At 39.7% G+C, this 15,632-nt stretch overlaps 1 protein-coding gene across 4 annotated transcripts in view; it reads left to right on the forward strand.

Annotated features, from left to right (window-relative positions):
* Positions 1-15,632, forward strand: part of sytl4 (synaptotagmin-like 4) — a 99,834-nt gene that overhangs the window by 5,206 nt on the left and 78,996 nt on the right. Inside the window, exon 2 of one of the 4 annotated variants that reach the window (XM_078547191.1) lies at positions 14,406-14,497. The exons of the other annotated variants lie outside the window; for them this stretch is intronic. The gene's annotated coding sequence lies outside the window, so the exon portion shown is untranslated. The remainder of the gene's footprint in view (positions 1-14,405; positions 14,498-15,632) is intronic. 4 annotated transcript variants of the gene reach the window in all.

Below are 15,632 nucleotides of genomic sequence, written 5' to 3' on the forward strand. Positions count from 1 at the left end.
AATTCACCTGACAGCTTTTCTAAAAAAAAAATTTGTAAAATCTAGTGAATCTTTAGCACAAAAAACAGCTTTTGAAATAATAAGCTGTATTAAATAAGTCTATCATCTCATCCCCCTCTGTCCCATGCCATCCCATCCCATGCCATTCTATCCTTTCCATTCCATCCCATCCCTCACATTCCATCCCCACCTTGTTCCTTCCATCCCTCCCATGTCATCCCCGTTCTGTGCTTGTCATCCCCATCCTCATCACTCATGTAAACAAACTCTCCAGCCAGGTTAACTTTGATTTTGGGCTCCCCTTACCTTCTGCTGTTTTATTTCTCCACCAACCCCAGCCCCCCTCCCCACCGCTGCCATCAAATGTTGACAGCTACATACACGTCACGCCCTTCAGTCCTTCACACGCCCCATTTCTCTCCGCACACGCCAAGTGGTACCTACCAAATAAACTCACCAGCGGAAGCAGCCCTTAAACTAACCAATGAAAACAATCCAGGCAGACAAAACCTAAGAATTATTATAGATAAGATTCTCTAACATTTTTTTCCCACCCTTTCCTGATTTTTACCCAGGCTGGCACCTTTTTGACTTGGACGACAGTAGGAGACATGCTTCCGGGTGCCTGCCATTGTTGCCTTATGTCAGGCTGTACCAAGCGTGACTCTCCCTTCAATTTTCTATTTTTCTCTCCCTTACTTTCTGAAGATACCTATGGCCTCCACTCAGAGCCTTCATGCAGCATCAGCGGCTTATCATATGAGAAATTATAGGCACAATGCTGCATCCTATTTCTCTGTGCCCCAGTCTATTGGAACTCTGTACCACATTCAACTTTTATTAATTTAAAAATCTATTACTCGAGTTTTCACTGTGCAGTGCACTCTTATTCTAAGTTGAGCCGGAGTATTTAGCATAAGACATGGAACAAAATTCTGCTGAAACAATCCTACTCTTCTTCAATGTAGAATCTGTTCAATCATAAACTATATCCATTCATTTATCTCTTAAAGATCTGCATCAATTTTTCTGATAATCCAAATGTTAAAAATAAATTCCAAAACATTTATCTTTTCACACGTTTTCACAATCCAGCCCTGGCTTGTTTCCCTCTTCAGTTTAAATGTCAGCTTGGTTCAGTTGAATTACTATTGCCTTTGAGTCAGGAAGCTGTGGGTTAAACAGCTTGGGGCTCCACCCCAAGCATTGAATACATAACCTAATTCATTGTACTACTGAGGAGTTGCTAGGTTGTCAGTGGCAATATCTTTCAGATGAGAAATTAGACTGAAGCACTATCTGCTTGCTTATGTGGACATAAAAAGGTCTCATGACACTTTTCCGCAGATAATGAGTTCTTCCAGCCAAAACATAGTCATTAATCTCCCTGCTGTGTCTGTGACCTTGCTGCGTACAAATCGGCTGCATAGAAAACAACAGACTACACCGCAGAAAAAAATAATTGGCCTTGAAGCAGCTTGGCATGCCCTGAATTCTGAAACGTTCTATTTAAATGCAAGTTTTTCTTCTTCACTGCCCCAGTAGTAAAGGACTGTTAGGTCCTATAAAATATTTGATCATCTCCCTTATTCTTTGAATTATCAACTTCAATAATAAAAACAGAAAGTGCTGGAAAAGCTCAGCAGATCTAGCAGTGTGACTCTTCAAGAAGAGCCATATTCGACTTGAAACATTAACTATGAGCAGCATATTCCGGTCGGCGAGCGGGGGCGGGGCCCACTTGCCAACGTGTAAAATGACGCGGGGGTACGTCGGGCGTGCGTTCCGACTTCACCCCGCGTAATTTAGATTCTCAGTTCCTGCCTAACTGTCAACGGCCTTTTAAGGCCATTAAAAAACTAATTAAGGTTGTTAATGGACCTGCCCGTCCAACCTTAAGGTTGGCTGGCAGGCCGGGAGCCCTGGCGGACTTCAGAAAAAACATGAAACCTCATCCCCGGGCGGGATGAGTTTTCATGAGGGTATTTAAATTTTTATGAAATGTTTCAATAAAAGTTATGTACATGTCCCAACTCATGTGACACTGTCACATGAGGGGACAGGGCAGGGAAATTTTTTTATTACCTTTATTTAAAGTTTTCAATTGGAGCTGATCTCCCTGAGGCAGCACTTTGCCTCAGGGAGATCTGTGCGCTCTTTAGCGTGCATGCGTGAAACAGCGCACTCCTGGCTGAGGGAATTTCCCCCCCCCCCCCCGCCCCGGCCACACAGGGAGCACACAGCGCTTCCTGGCAGATGTCATGCTGGGTGGGCCTTAATTGGCCCGCCCACGTAAAATGGCGGCACCCCCGCAACTGGAGGAGCCGATCGGAAGGCCACCCGCCCATGCCCGCTCCCACACTCCCCACCCCACCCACACACCCCCCCCATCCCCCAACGGGGGGAAAATGTTGCCCTATGTTTCTCACTCCACAGATGCTGCCTGACCTGCTGAGTTTTCCAGCACTTTGTTTTTATTTTGGATTTCCAAGCATCCATAGTGTTTTGCTTTCACTTTAACCTCAAATCCTGTTTGCAACCAAATATTTATTCAATTCCATTTTAGTTAATTGCTTTAGCCACAAGTTCTTTTTGTGGGGTCTGTTCCACATACCTATCATTTTGTATGGGGAGAGAAGCTTCTATTGTCTTCTTAAGTGAAGCTCTTAGTTTTTTTAAGTTGTATCCTCTGATTTTGTGACTCAATATAGCCTACTGACAATTACATCATCTATGGCCTCTGAGCATTTTTAAAGTCATTGTTCTCTGAATCATTTTTCCAGTGAAAACCATATCAGCTTAATGAGTTTCCTCATAATTTAGAGCTCTAGAATCCAGAATCACCCATGCCATTGTTCTCCATGCCACCTCCACACATTACAAATATGCCACTCCTAATGAACTATGTATGGTTAGAATAACTACTTTTGACTTACAGTTAAGGTTATTGACTTATTATCATTAATATCTACCCAGATACTGCAGTATTCACTGCCAGCTAACAAGTCATGTTGTGTGTGCTTAGTGTAGAAACTCATGCATTTATTGCAGGATGTTGTGCCATTTCAAATCACTTCCCTATTTATATATGGTGCTCTCAAAATATAACCAAATATTTGATTCATTTCTTTGATAGTGACTTCACATTGACTAGAAACTTTAAATGAATGATTAATATTTTGATCATATACCTATTCCTTTCTCCACTTTTCCTAACTCCTGCTGGTTAATTCATGGAAAATATTATGCAGGTTTATGGCAGCAGGAGCAACCACTTAATTTCTTGGCAAGTTTTTACCCTCTCTAATTACTTTCTAAAAGATTATTCTGCTCATTGTGATCCTTTTCAGATAATGATCAGAGTGACAAATTTGTTATGTGTTTAAAACTGCCATTATTTGGAATTGATCTCAGGTCATCCTGCTGATTGGGATACAAAAATCTCCGCCACTTGGATAACCGCATTCAGCAATAATTCTAAACCATAGAAGAGAGAAACATTTATGTGCCAGTCTGTGTAAACACTGTAAGCTGGAGTATTATCATTAGCAGTTTCACTTAAGCTTGGAAACTGTGATTCAAACCACCCTGTTTAAGTTCAGCCAGAATTATAAACCATATAAATTTGGATTCTTGTGAGTCAGTTACAAGAATATGGGATTCAGGTTACATCACAAACCTTCTGCATGAAACTCATAAAATTTAAAATTGTCACTTAAACCCTGAGTTTAGATTGCAACTTCTTACTCTTTTCTATCTGTCTTTATAATAGTCGCAATGAAGAACTACCATTCAGAAAGAGACCTGGAAAGCTAGGGTTTTTTCATTAGAGCCAAGAAAGTTGGAGGGTTTGACATCATACAGGTTTTTTTAAATTGAGAGGTTTTAATAGAGTAAATAGTAATTGTCTCAGGACAGGACTAAAGTCAAATGACCCAAATTATGAGGAATTAAATTCAACATAAAGAAATGTAACATCATGCAAATCAGTAATACTCAATGTCCATCAGTACCCAACTACACACTGATAATTCCCTTTTGAAGCCACTAAAGAATGCTGTTACTTAGGAATTCACATCCAAAACCATTTAAATTGGAATGTACAAAGTCAACACTTAGCCTCCAAGGCATCCAAAATGTTTGGGTTCATGAAACAGAACTTCCATCACTCTTCAACAATATTAAAGGAAATACTGCACCAGGCATCGGTTAGACCACACTTAGAGTATGGCATAGTTGCCTGGGACCCATATATATTGCCAAAAACGTTACTTTCCTTGAGAAAGCTCAATGCCGGATCGCTTGTTTCGTTATAAACAATTACTCATGAGATTCTAGTGTCTCCAAGTTGGTCATGTCACTAGGTTGGCACAGTCTCCAGAACCAAAGAAAAACCTCTATGAAATTTTGAATGAACAATTAAATATTTCTAAGCAGTACATTAAGACCAAAAGTGACTTAGCTCATAGAGTTTATAACCAACAGTTCTAATTGTATACACCCCAGCATGCTTCTTTTGTTAACTCCTATTTTCCAAGAACAATCTTCCACAAACATTAATCTCCATGCCCTCTCAGGATTCATTCAAGAAAAAGCTGTTGAATTTTTTTAATTAAAGTGACCATCGGCTGCACTCATTGTGCACCTCCTGTGAAAATTCCCTGGTGGAAGACTATGAATTGAAACCTTACCAAGTACCAACTTAGAGCATGTGCTGAAATCTCTTTAACCCACAACCATCTAACTCATAGGCAGAGTGATACCTCTCACATCTGGTGGGAAGGAGCAGAATTTAACACATTGAATCAGTCACTGGTCTGGGAAAGAAGCAGATTTAAATGTCTTTCATCATCCAGTGTTGTGGGAAGGGAACACAGTTTAACCCCTGCTGCACTGTTGGTGGTGCTGCCTTTTGGATAAGACATTAGACTAGACACCCCCTTTGCCCCTGATCTCCCCTCTCAGGTGTATCTAAACGTTCGTGTAGTCACTATATTACTACAGTACAGAAAAGCAGGTTAGTTCTTCTACTGTCCCGGCCAATATTTACCTCTCAACCAACATCACTGAAAAGATATTTGGAAATTTGTTTGATCGGTGTTTGTGGGACCTTGCCCATAAACCCACTGGTATGTTTCCCTACCTTACAACAGTGAGTACACTTAAAAGTACTTGCTTGGCTGTGAAGCACTTCAGGTTGTTCAGAGTTCATAAAATATGCCATATAAATCAAAGCTTATTCTTTTATTCTGTTGGTCAGTGAGTTTGTCACCAAGAGAGCACAAAGTTAAGAAAATAACAAAAGGAATTAAAGGGGAAAATATAAATAAATTCTTTACACAAAGGAGGTTACAAAATGGAATTCACTGTCTCAAATCGTTGTTGAAGTCAAGTCCGTAAGTACTTTGAAAGGGAAATTTGTTGCTTGAAAATGAGGAGTATTAAAGAATTAAGGAAGCAAACAGAAGATTAGGATGAGATTTGATCAGAATGCACAGCATAATATTGGTGCAGACTTGATGGGCTGAATGCCTTGTTTCTATGATGTAACATTCCATGATCTGCACAGGTGTTTCTACTGGCTACATGTTGTGATCACTCCCTGTCTATAATGCACATTTAAATGTCATGATTTGAATGAAGTGTGATTCCAGTAAATGTTGCAAACATTTAGAACAGTCAAATTAATCACATTTGAGGCGTGTAATTGACAGACTTTTCATACCTCTATGTAGCATGTAGTCATTTTGTGATTTGGCACATAAGGTATTATATTGTTAAAGGGGCCTTTAAACCTTCTAATAACACCTCATAAACATTAGCACTGTACAGGTGTACCAGGACATCAGAATTGCCCTCGTCAAGCAGTTTATAACCTTTATCTGAATTTTAAGATTAGTAGGTAAAAATTGTGATTAGTATTATCATCCCAAATTCTTTGACTATTAATAAGTGTGAGGTGATACATTCTGGTTAAAAAGGCATAGCAATTATACTCTGAATGAAAGTAGGCTTGGAGCTGTGGAAGACCAGAGGGATTTGGAGGTATAAATTCACAGGACGTTAAAGGCAGCACCTTGGTTTGTTAAGGCCATAGGAAGGATGAAATTCTAGATTTTATAACAAGAGTTACAGAATATAAAATGTTAATTAATAAGGCTATTGTATATAGTATGGGGCTCCATATGGGACAAATTTTGAAGTTTTGGAGTGATACAACATTGATTCATAGGGATATCGGCTATTTTGAAGAAATAAAACACAAGGACTCGAAAATTGAGGCAGATTATGGGACTATATGATAGAAAAATAAAAATATGAAAGGATGGGATAGGTTAGATGGAAGCAGATTGTTTCCAGTTGTTTAAGGGTTATGAATGAAAAGCCAGATAAAAGTAAATATATGAGATTTCAAACAAAAAGCAAGAGGAACCTGAGGTTACAATAAATTCACTTCCAGGGTTAAGTGGTTGAGGCAAAAACTATGTAACATTCAAGATTAGATTAGCTAGGTGGATGAAGGAAAGAGAGAACAAAGGGTATGGAAACATGGCAGGCGTAAACATGATTTGAACTATTTGCTTGGGTGGAGGGTAAATGCTGACACACAATTTGGCTAAATAGGCTGTTTTTGTGTTAACTTGTATGTAAAAGCTGGCAAATACCTGCAATAAAATAGCTAAGAGGAGAATTTCATAGGAGCACCTCGATGTTCAGAAAACAATGCCAATGCTTACTGTCTCTATTGTCCTTGGTATCAATTGTGTTTATAGATATAAAATTTTAACTGAGTACTTTATTCTATTTCCACAACTGCTATTTTCCATAGCACTGGTCCAGGCTGCTAGGCAGTTCCATGATGTTTACAGTTTCGGATTAGAAATAGTAACATTGTGACTGCAAGTTCTCAGTATATAATGTGACATGAATAAATGTACCACGTACAGCTTTATTGTTAGACTGCCATCCTGAAATGATCTAAATGATCCATTACAATAGCTAAACGTGATACCATCAAACAAGCATTAACTAGTGTTGGTCGCTACAGAGCATTCTGATTACCCAGAGATCCCCCCCTCCCCCCGACACACACATACAAACCCACACACACACACTTACAAAAAACCAGATTTACACACTTCAAAGTTCTTCCTACACCCCTAGGGGAGGTGTAATATTGCTGAAAACATCTGCTACCACGTTTCTTCCGAGCAGCAATTTCAAAACCAAAAAATCCAGAAACGTGAGTTAACTGGAAGACTTGAGTTAGTGTACAGATATCTCCATGAAAGAAGGGTGAAGAGAAGCATATAGATTATTACATTTTTGTATTTTTCATGCTGGATATATTACTTGAGTTTCAATTCAAAACACCAATAAGTTGAACTTCTGTCCTCTAAGAACGAGATGTATTTTTACGTGCCCAATCTCTAAATAAATGTAGCAAAATTCTATGGTTGAATGGAGTACCCTTTGCCACCACATTCTGGTTGTCATGTGACCCCTCACCTTCAGTAGGCAGGCATTTTTTATCTGACTGAGGCTCAGCCAAAGAAGCAGCAAACAGTTTATTTAATATTAAACTGATTAATGTAAAATGTTAAACAAAAACAAAAATACCTGGAAAAACTCAGCAGGTCTGACAGCATCTGTGGAGAAGAACATGTTTCGAGTTCGTATGACTGTTCATAAGAACTAAGAAATATAGAAATGAGGTGGAATATAAGCTGGTTGAAGGGGGGGGGCGGCGGTGGGACAGGTAGAGCTGGATAGAGGGCCAGTGATAGGTGGAGGCAAAGAAGAGATTGCCAAAGATGTCATAGACAAAAGGACAAAGGGGTGTTGACGGTGGTGATATTAGCTGAGGAATGCGCTAATGATGACATTAAGGGTAGAAAGCAGGACGGGCAAGTGACAGATAGCCCTAGTGGGGGTGGGGTGGGGGGAAGGGATCGAAATAGGCTAAAAGGTAGAGATAAAACAATGGATGGAAATACATTTAAAAATAATGGAAATAGGTGGGAAAAGAAAAATATATATATATAAAAAATTATAAATTATTGGAAAAAGGGGGATCGGAAAGGGGATGGGGATGGAGGAGAGAGTTCATGATCTAAAGCTGTTGAACTCAATATTAAGTCCGGAAGTGACTTAATGTAAATGTTAATGTTTAATGTAAAGTGTTATGTCTTTTGTTTCCCAGAAGTTCGAAACAATTACACTTTTAGGCTCAAATGCTAGAGCTTTATCAAATGTATTTCTCAGGTCAGACCATGTGTTACAGAACTGATACATTGTTAATTTGATACAGAGACTGTAGTTCGGTCATGAGTTGATGTGGCACTCTGGATACTTCTGTATACATAGGCATGAACATATATTTCCTAAATCATATTGGAATAATATAACAATATAACATAAGATGCTTGTGCAAAGTAATTTACAAACTTGCCATCCTTCCTGAAGCAACAAGCTATCAAAGACCCTTCTTCTGTCTTATCTTAAGATAACATTGATTCTTGGAACATGATGCTTACATGATGAAAAACTGCCACATACTGATATATAGTTCAGTTTCCTTGCTAGGGTTAAATTGATTGACTGCTGGCATAAAGTCCAATATAGATATATCATTTAAAGTCTTTTGAGATGATGGTGAACACTGAAAAACTATATCCTAACCATATTAGATCAATTGCCAGCCGCAATATTAAAGCACAGACAATACTATCAAGTGTACATGGATCTGCTCTAGTTCACCAGGTTCAAACTGAACACCATAACATATGAACATAATTTAAGTTGGTATTGTTAAAATAGGTCTCCGTCAAAGTGCAGTGACAGTGAAACTACACAAGGCAAGGACCGGGATTTTCCGGCCCCGTCATGGCAGGACTCGCCGCGGGAGATTCAGTGGTCCAACCAAAGGGCCGTTGACTTCGGTGGGACCAGACAATCCCGGTGATGGGTGGGCTGGAAAATCCCACCCCCTTCTGAACTACACCTCTTTGCCTTGTCCTGAGGTGCAAATATTTACCTGGCTATCATGTAAATTTTAGCCAATCTGCAAAAACAGCCAGCAGAAAATAATAATACTGCAATGTCTCATGATTGCCAAGAAGGAATCCAAAAAAAGACAAAAATGTGTAAGTCTCTCGTGAAGAGATCTGAATAAGGTACACTGGAGTCAAGACTTAAATGTTTAAATTTAACTTCAATTGGGAGCATTATACTCCATGTAGTAGAAATTTGTCTTGGCCTGTTTTTGTGTTCAGAATTAGCACTGTAGAATATGTGTCCCAAAAATGAGGACCAACACTGGTGCAAAATTATACTTAGGGTCTCATTATATTAATTTAGGTTTTTGCTCGTGCTCCCTTGGTCCTTTTTAATCTATCTAATTCCGCAGCCTAAATCCATGGATTGAGACTAATGGTGTCATTATTTTAAAGACCTCAAACAAATCTCCTTAATGTCTACACTATTGTTAAGTAAAAACGTCCAAAAATTTTAAATTAGCATTGGAACTGAAGGTACATATTAATCTAGTGGTCCTCCTCTGAATCTTTCCCAGTGTCTCATTGTCACCCACCATTTAAGAGTGCAAAACTGAGCGTAGTATTTTAGATGAGACCTGACCAAGCTTATCCAAAACTGTACTGCCCATTACTTTACTGCGAAATATTTCTTGATAACCAGGCAGGCAATATGTCACAATCACTAATCCTAAGAAGTAGAATCCTTCAGTATGTGAATTATTGTACCGTGACACAGAGTAAAAGGCTTTCAGAAACCACTGTCATTGTCAGAAACAAATACATACCAAATTAAAACAACCCCATGAAGTTTCTACTAAAACAAAATTTAAAAAATGATTTCAAGACTCTGAGCAGAATTTTGCCCTTGATAGGCAGGCCCCACCGGCTCAGTGGCGGGCGGGCAGCCGATCGCCACCGTTGAAACGGGCCCCGCCGCCATTTTAAGTGGGCGGGAGGAGGGGGGGGAGGGGAGGGATTCCCCAGCTGTCAAAGTGCGCTCTTTCGCGCATGTGCCTCAGGGAGAGCGCTGAAAGTTTAAAAATAGAAAAATAAAAAAATCATTAACATGTCCCCCTCATGTGACAATGTCACACGGGATGGGACATGTTAATAAATATCACAGAAAATTTATTAAAGTTCTTTAAAACCGACATGAAACCTCATCCCACCAGTGGATGAGGTTTCATGTTTTTTCGGAAGCCCGCTGGGGCTCCTGGCCTGCCCGCCAGCCTTAAGGTTGGACGGGCAGAGCCTTTAATTGATTTAACTACCCTGTCAATAGCCTCAATTGGCCGTTGACAGGTCGGCGGGCTGACAGCTGATCGCTTTGTCCCCGCCTTCCTGAATATTTAAATGGGTTGGGCGGATGTCGGGGGTTTCCCCCGACGTCATCCCGCATCATTTTCCTGTCAGCTAGCGGGCCCCGCCCCCAGCTCGCCGACGGAAAAATTCTGCCCTCTGGGTTCAGAGAATTATTAGAAAATAACAGAGCTGTATAGTTCATGATGATATCTAAACTTTTCGATCTTAATGCTTTAATCACTGCCGGTATCTGCTTTGCTATTTTTTTTTGATAACAAGGGCATCCAAAGAGGAAAGTTTCCATCTGGAGTGATTTGAGCCATTGTCTAGAAACTGTCTCCCTCGGGATAACACCCAGTTCGGTTATGACATGCTGATTATAAATGTGAAAGGGAAATCATGTTCAGCCAATTTATTGGAGTTCTTTGAAGGAGTAACATGTACTGTGATAAAGAGGACCCTGTAGATGTGCTATACTTGGATTTCCAGAAGGCATTCGATAAGTTGCCATATCAAAGGTTATTGCGGAAAATAAAAGCTCATGGAGTAGTAGGTAACATATTAGCATGAATAGAAGATTGGCTGGCTGGCAGAAGAACAGAGTATGCATAAATGATTGGCAGGATGTGATGAGTGGAGTCCCACAGGGGTTTGTGCTGGGGCCTCAACTTTTTACAATTTATATAGCGACTTAGATGAGGTGTCAGGAAGATATAATAATCTTCATAATGGTATTGGAATTTATTGTAAAGTAGAGTAATAGTGGGGTCTGTGTATGTAGGTCTATGTGTGTGTGTTGAATTAAAGGCAGCTGGTCTGAAGGCTTTGATGTAACAGAAGATAAGCTAGGTTTGAAATGTTAAGTAGGTAAACATGGGGGAAGTTTTAGGATGCAAGGTGTAAAGGGAACAATTGCATTTTTGAATAAAGCAGACTAGATTGAATTCAAAAGAGGGAGTGAAATGTTACACTTAGCCAGGAGAAATTAAGAAACAGTGTGTTTATTTTTCTCAAAGATTATGGGTAAATTTGGTACTATGATAGATTTAATATTAGAGGGGTAAAAGTCCAAAGACATAGTGAAACAATGGGAATTTGCATTCAAAGGGGAAAATATGTATAAAGGAACGAAGGTTGTGTGTAAAAGCAGGCACTCTAAGATCTAAAACAAGTGTGAAAAGCCTACAGCATCTAAGCCTCTAGCTACTGTCTACAGAGAACTGAAGTTAAGAAAACTCACTTTGAATTCGACTGTTTCAGGGTATTGTGTGTTACTTTGCTTTTTAAAATCTATGTGCCGTACTGTTGCCTTAACAAAAGTGTAACTGGGAGTTAGATTAACTAGGGGATTTAGAAGTTATAGTAGTAATTTGTAGATCTGTGTATGTGCTTGAAATCATTTCTTCTATTAATAAAGGTTTAATTTAGTTTTGTAAGAAACCTATAAGACTTTGTGGCTGCCTTTTACTGAATTCAAAGTCTGCATCTTGAAATAAATACAAATTACAAAAATAGTTGTGGCAGCTGCTTCAAGTTTCCCTCTGGGGTTTGGGAAGTTAGGCATTTAACATCTGCCTGCCATAACCTGAGAGGAGTGAACATATAATAGCAAAATTTGCAGATGATACAAAGAAAGGTAGGAAAGTATGTTGTGGAGAGGACATAAGGAAGGTGCAGGCAGATAGAGATAGGTTGAGTAAGTGGGCAAAAATCTGGCAGATGGAGTATAGTATGGGAATTTGAAGTTGTTCACTTTGTCAGGAAGACTAAAAAAACAGAGTATTACTTAAACGGAGAATAGCTACAGAAATCCGGGAGCAGAGGGAATTAGGTCTTCTAGTGCATGAGTCACGAAAAGTTAGTATGTAGGTACTACATGTAATTAAGAAAGCTGATGGAATGCTATCCTTTATTACAAGAGGAATTCAACATAAAAATAAGGATGTTTTGCTTCAGTTATACAGGGCATTGGCAAGACTACCTCTCGAACATTATGTGCAGTTTTGGTCTCCTTATTTAAGAAAGGATGTAAATGTGTTGGAGGCGATTCAGAAGAGGTTTACTAGATTAATACCTGGAATGAGCGGGTTGACTTATGAGGAAAGGTTAGACAGACTGGGCTTGTTTCCACTGAAGCTTAGAAGAGTGAGGGGTGACTTGATTGAAGTACATAAGATTCTGAATGGTATTGACAAGTGGATGTGAAAAGGATGCTTCCTCTTGTGGGTGAGTCCGGAATTGGTGGGCATTGTTTTAAAATTAAGGGTCACCCTTTTTAGGACAGAGATGAAGAGAGTCTTTTCTCTCAGACGGTTGAGCGACTTTGGAACTCTCTTCCTCAGAAGGCGGTGGAGGCAGGGTCATTGAATATTTTTAAGGCAGAGGCACATAGATTCCTGTTAGGCAAGGGAATCAAAGGTTATTGGGGGTAGATAGGAATGTGGAATTCGAAACACAAGCAGATCAGCCATGATCTTATTGAATGTCGGAGTAGGCTCGAGGGGCAGAATGGCTTACTTCTTCTATTTCATATGTTCGTAAACAAAAGCATTGCATTTTACATTTCAAGGGGAGATGGTGGTATAGTGGTAATGTCACTGGACTAATAATCCAGAGGTCCAGACTAATGCTCTGGGGACATGGGTTCAAATCCTAACACAGCAGCTGGTGTCTGGAATTAAAAGCTGGTTCCACCTAATAGTGACCATTAAACCATTGTTGTAAAGACTCATCTGCTTCACTAATGCCCTTTAGGGAAGGAAATCTGCCATCTTTACCTGGTCTAGCCTACATGTGACTCCAGGCCACACAGAATGTGGTTAACTCTCAACTGCCCTCTGAAATAGCCCAGCAAGCCACTCCGTTCAAGGGCAATTAGGGATGGGCAATAAATGCTGGCCTTGCCAGCGATGCTCACATCTGATGCAGAATAAATTAAAAAGAACATTTAAACGATCACAGTCCCATTTGTTGATCAGATTCTTTGGAGGTTGTATGTGATTTGTAACTTTGCAGTGCAAGTACACAATGTGTAAAGGCCTTGGAGTGGTGCGGGAGGCGAAGCCTTTAAACCTGACTTGATTACATTGTACAGGATTGTCAATAGAAATGTACGCAATGGGAAGCTAACACGTAACTTTCTCACCATGTACAGATATCAATTTCCGTGGCTGAGGTAGAACCAGTTGTATCTCATTGGCGCAGCCTCTGTAGGAAAACCAGCAATAAGCAGGGTGGGGTTATGGCAGTGATTTTTGCCATATCCGTCATTTTTGTGTTTATATCTTTGGTCCTATGAATTTTCTATTTGTCTACTTTTGTTTATTTTGAAGGTTGTTGATTATTAATCATTCTGCTCTAGATCATACACCATTCTTTGATTTTTGCCCCAGATTTTGCTGTAGCTAATAATGACAAGGCTGTCAGCACTTGCTGTTCCTACTGGATAAAACTGATAGCAACTTCTAACAGCCGCTCATGCACAGTTAAAGGCAGAAATGCAGAAGTTTCTGTCAGTGATACCCTTCTGCTCCACAGATGCACTGTTGCAGTCTTCTCCAACGAAACTCTTTCGAGTTATCAACAGTCACAGATTGCAACTCTTTCGAGTACAATCACAGTTCTTGGTTTCCGGGAGTGGGACATGAACCCACAACCCTCTGATTCAAAGGCGAGGGTGCTATGAACTGAGCCACAGCTGACACCTCTCCAATGGAATGTGCACAGAGATCACTGTGAAAGTAACTACCCACTATTCTAATTTTCAAGATAAATGAAAAGATTAGGCCTTCTATAGTTGGGAGCAACTGAGTTTTAAAGGCAAGTTAAGTGATAGTTACTATTGAGCAACCTCCCTGGCCCTGAAAAATCAATTTCATGCATGGAAGCTCATTCCCTCAGAAGAATATTGTGAATTTTAAAATAATAAAAACAAAAATAATTTTAAATAGTCTTTCCATTCCCTTGTGTCATTCCATTAAACCATGTGAATGACAAATCCTTGTTCCACTTTCTGTACAATGGTTTAAGTGCGATTTATATTTCCTATTTTTTTTTATTTTCCAGTCTGTGTCTCTCATTGAGGATTCTTCAGTCTGATTAGTTGAAGAGCTTCCTTGCTGCTTGTGTTCCAAAAGAAACCATGGTTCCCTGTAGAGGTATCAAATTCAAACAGACACCAGATGACTGAAGGTCTCTTCTGACACATCCTCTAAAAGTCTGTGAACAATTGTATGCAAGGTGAATGGTGAAAGCCATTGCTTTGGTGCTCACAGCAAAATCCAGGCCAAGATACCAATTTTTGAAAAATAGCTTCCTTGTATTTTTTTGGCAGTTTTATATAACTTCAGACGAATATGCAACTTTTCATAAATGCTATTGTGTGATCTTACACACTCCTTATTCCTCTGTGTTCAACTCCACCTCCCCCAGCTTATTTGAATAAAAGTCCTGTCATTGGCCTTTCAACTTCCCATCCTTTTCCTGTTCTTAATGCCAAATTTCCTGAAACAAGGCTAAATTCATTAAAAAGAAACCTGCCTGCACTCGCTTGTCTGACAAAAGAATATTGTAAACATTTAACAACATAGTCTGAGAAATCGGAGAACTTGAGCACTTTGAAGTGTTATGTACTTGTTGACGGGGGGTTGGGGGGGTGCAATGGTAATATTTGTGGATTTTTTTTATTACCCTTGTACTTGTAATGATAACTCAGCACACAAGCTCGTCTGTATTCTGGCTGTTAGCTCACGCAAGCAACCTTTCCTTGCCAACATTCGTCACTGAACTTCTCCAAATGCCATAAAAGGTATCAAGTGCTGGTCCAGATCAGGCAGGTGGCTGGAATCTGTGAAGAGCTCTTTCTTCTTTCTCCAGTTCTTTTCTCAGTGCCTTGTGTCTTCACAACTTCTCGAACTAGCCAAGAATGTCAGACCAGAGTCATCCTCGGGAGTTCCCCAGCATCTATCTGCACTGAGGCCTTCCAAAATTTGTTACTTTATACCCATTTACAAGGGTGGACCTGGGTGTTATAATTATCAGGGCCTCATTGTCCTGTAAACATTCTCCTTAATACAGAATGCCCAATAGTTTGCTGAGTTCTTTGTCTAAAGCATGGAGTAAGAGCCCACTCTAATATTATCCATGAAGGGGAAATCATGCCTGGCAAATTTATTAGAATTCTTTGAGGAGGTAACAAGCAGGATAGATAAAGGGGAACCAGTAGATATAATATATTTGGATTTCCAAAAGCCGTTTGATAAGCTACTGCACATAAGGCTACTTAATAAGAGA

Source organism: Cetorhinus maximus, chromosome 8 (assembly GCF_964194155.1).
Source record: "Cetorhinus maximus chromosome 8, sCetMax3.hap1.1, whole genome shotgun sequence".
NCBI classification, from domain to species: domain Eukaryota; kingdom Metazoa; phylum Chordata; class Chondrichthyes; order Lamniformes; family Cetorhinidae; genus Cetorhinus; species Cetorhinus maximus.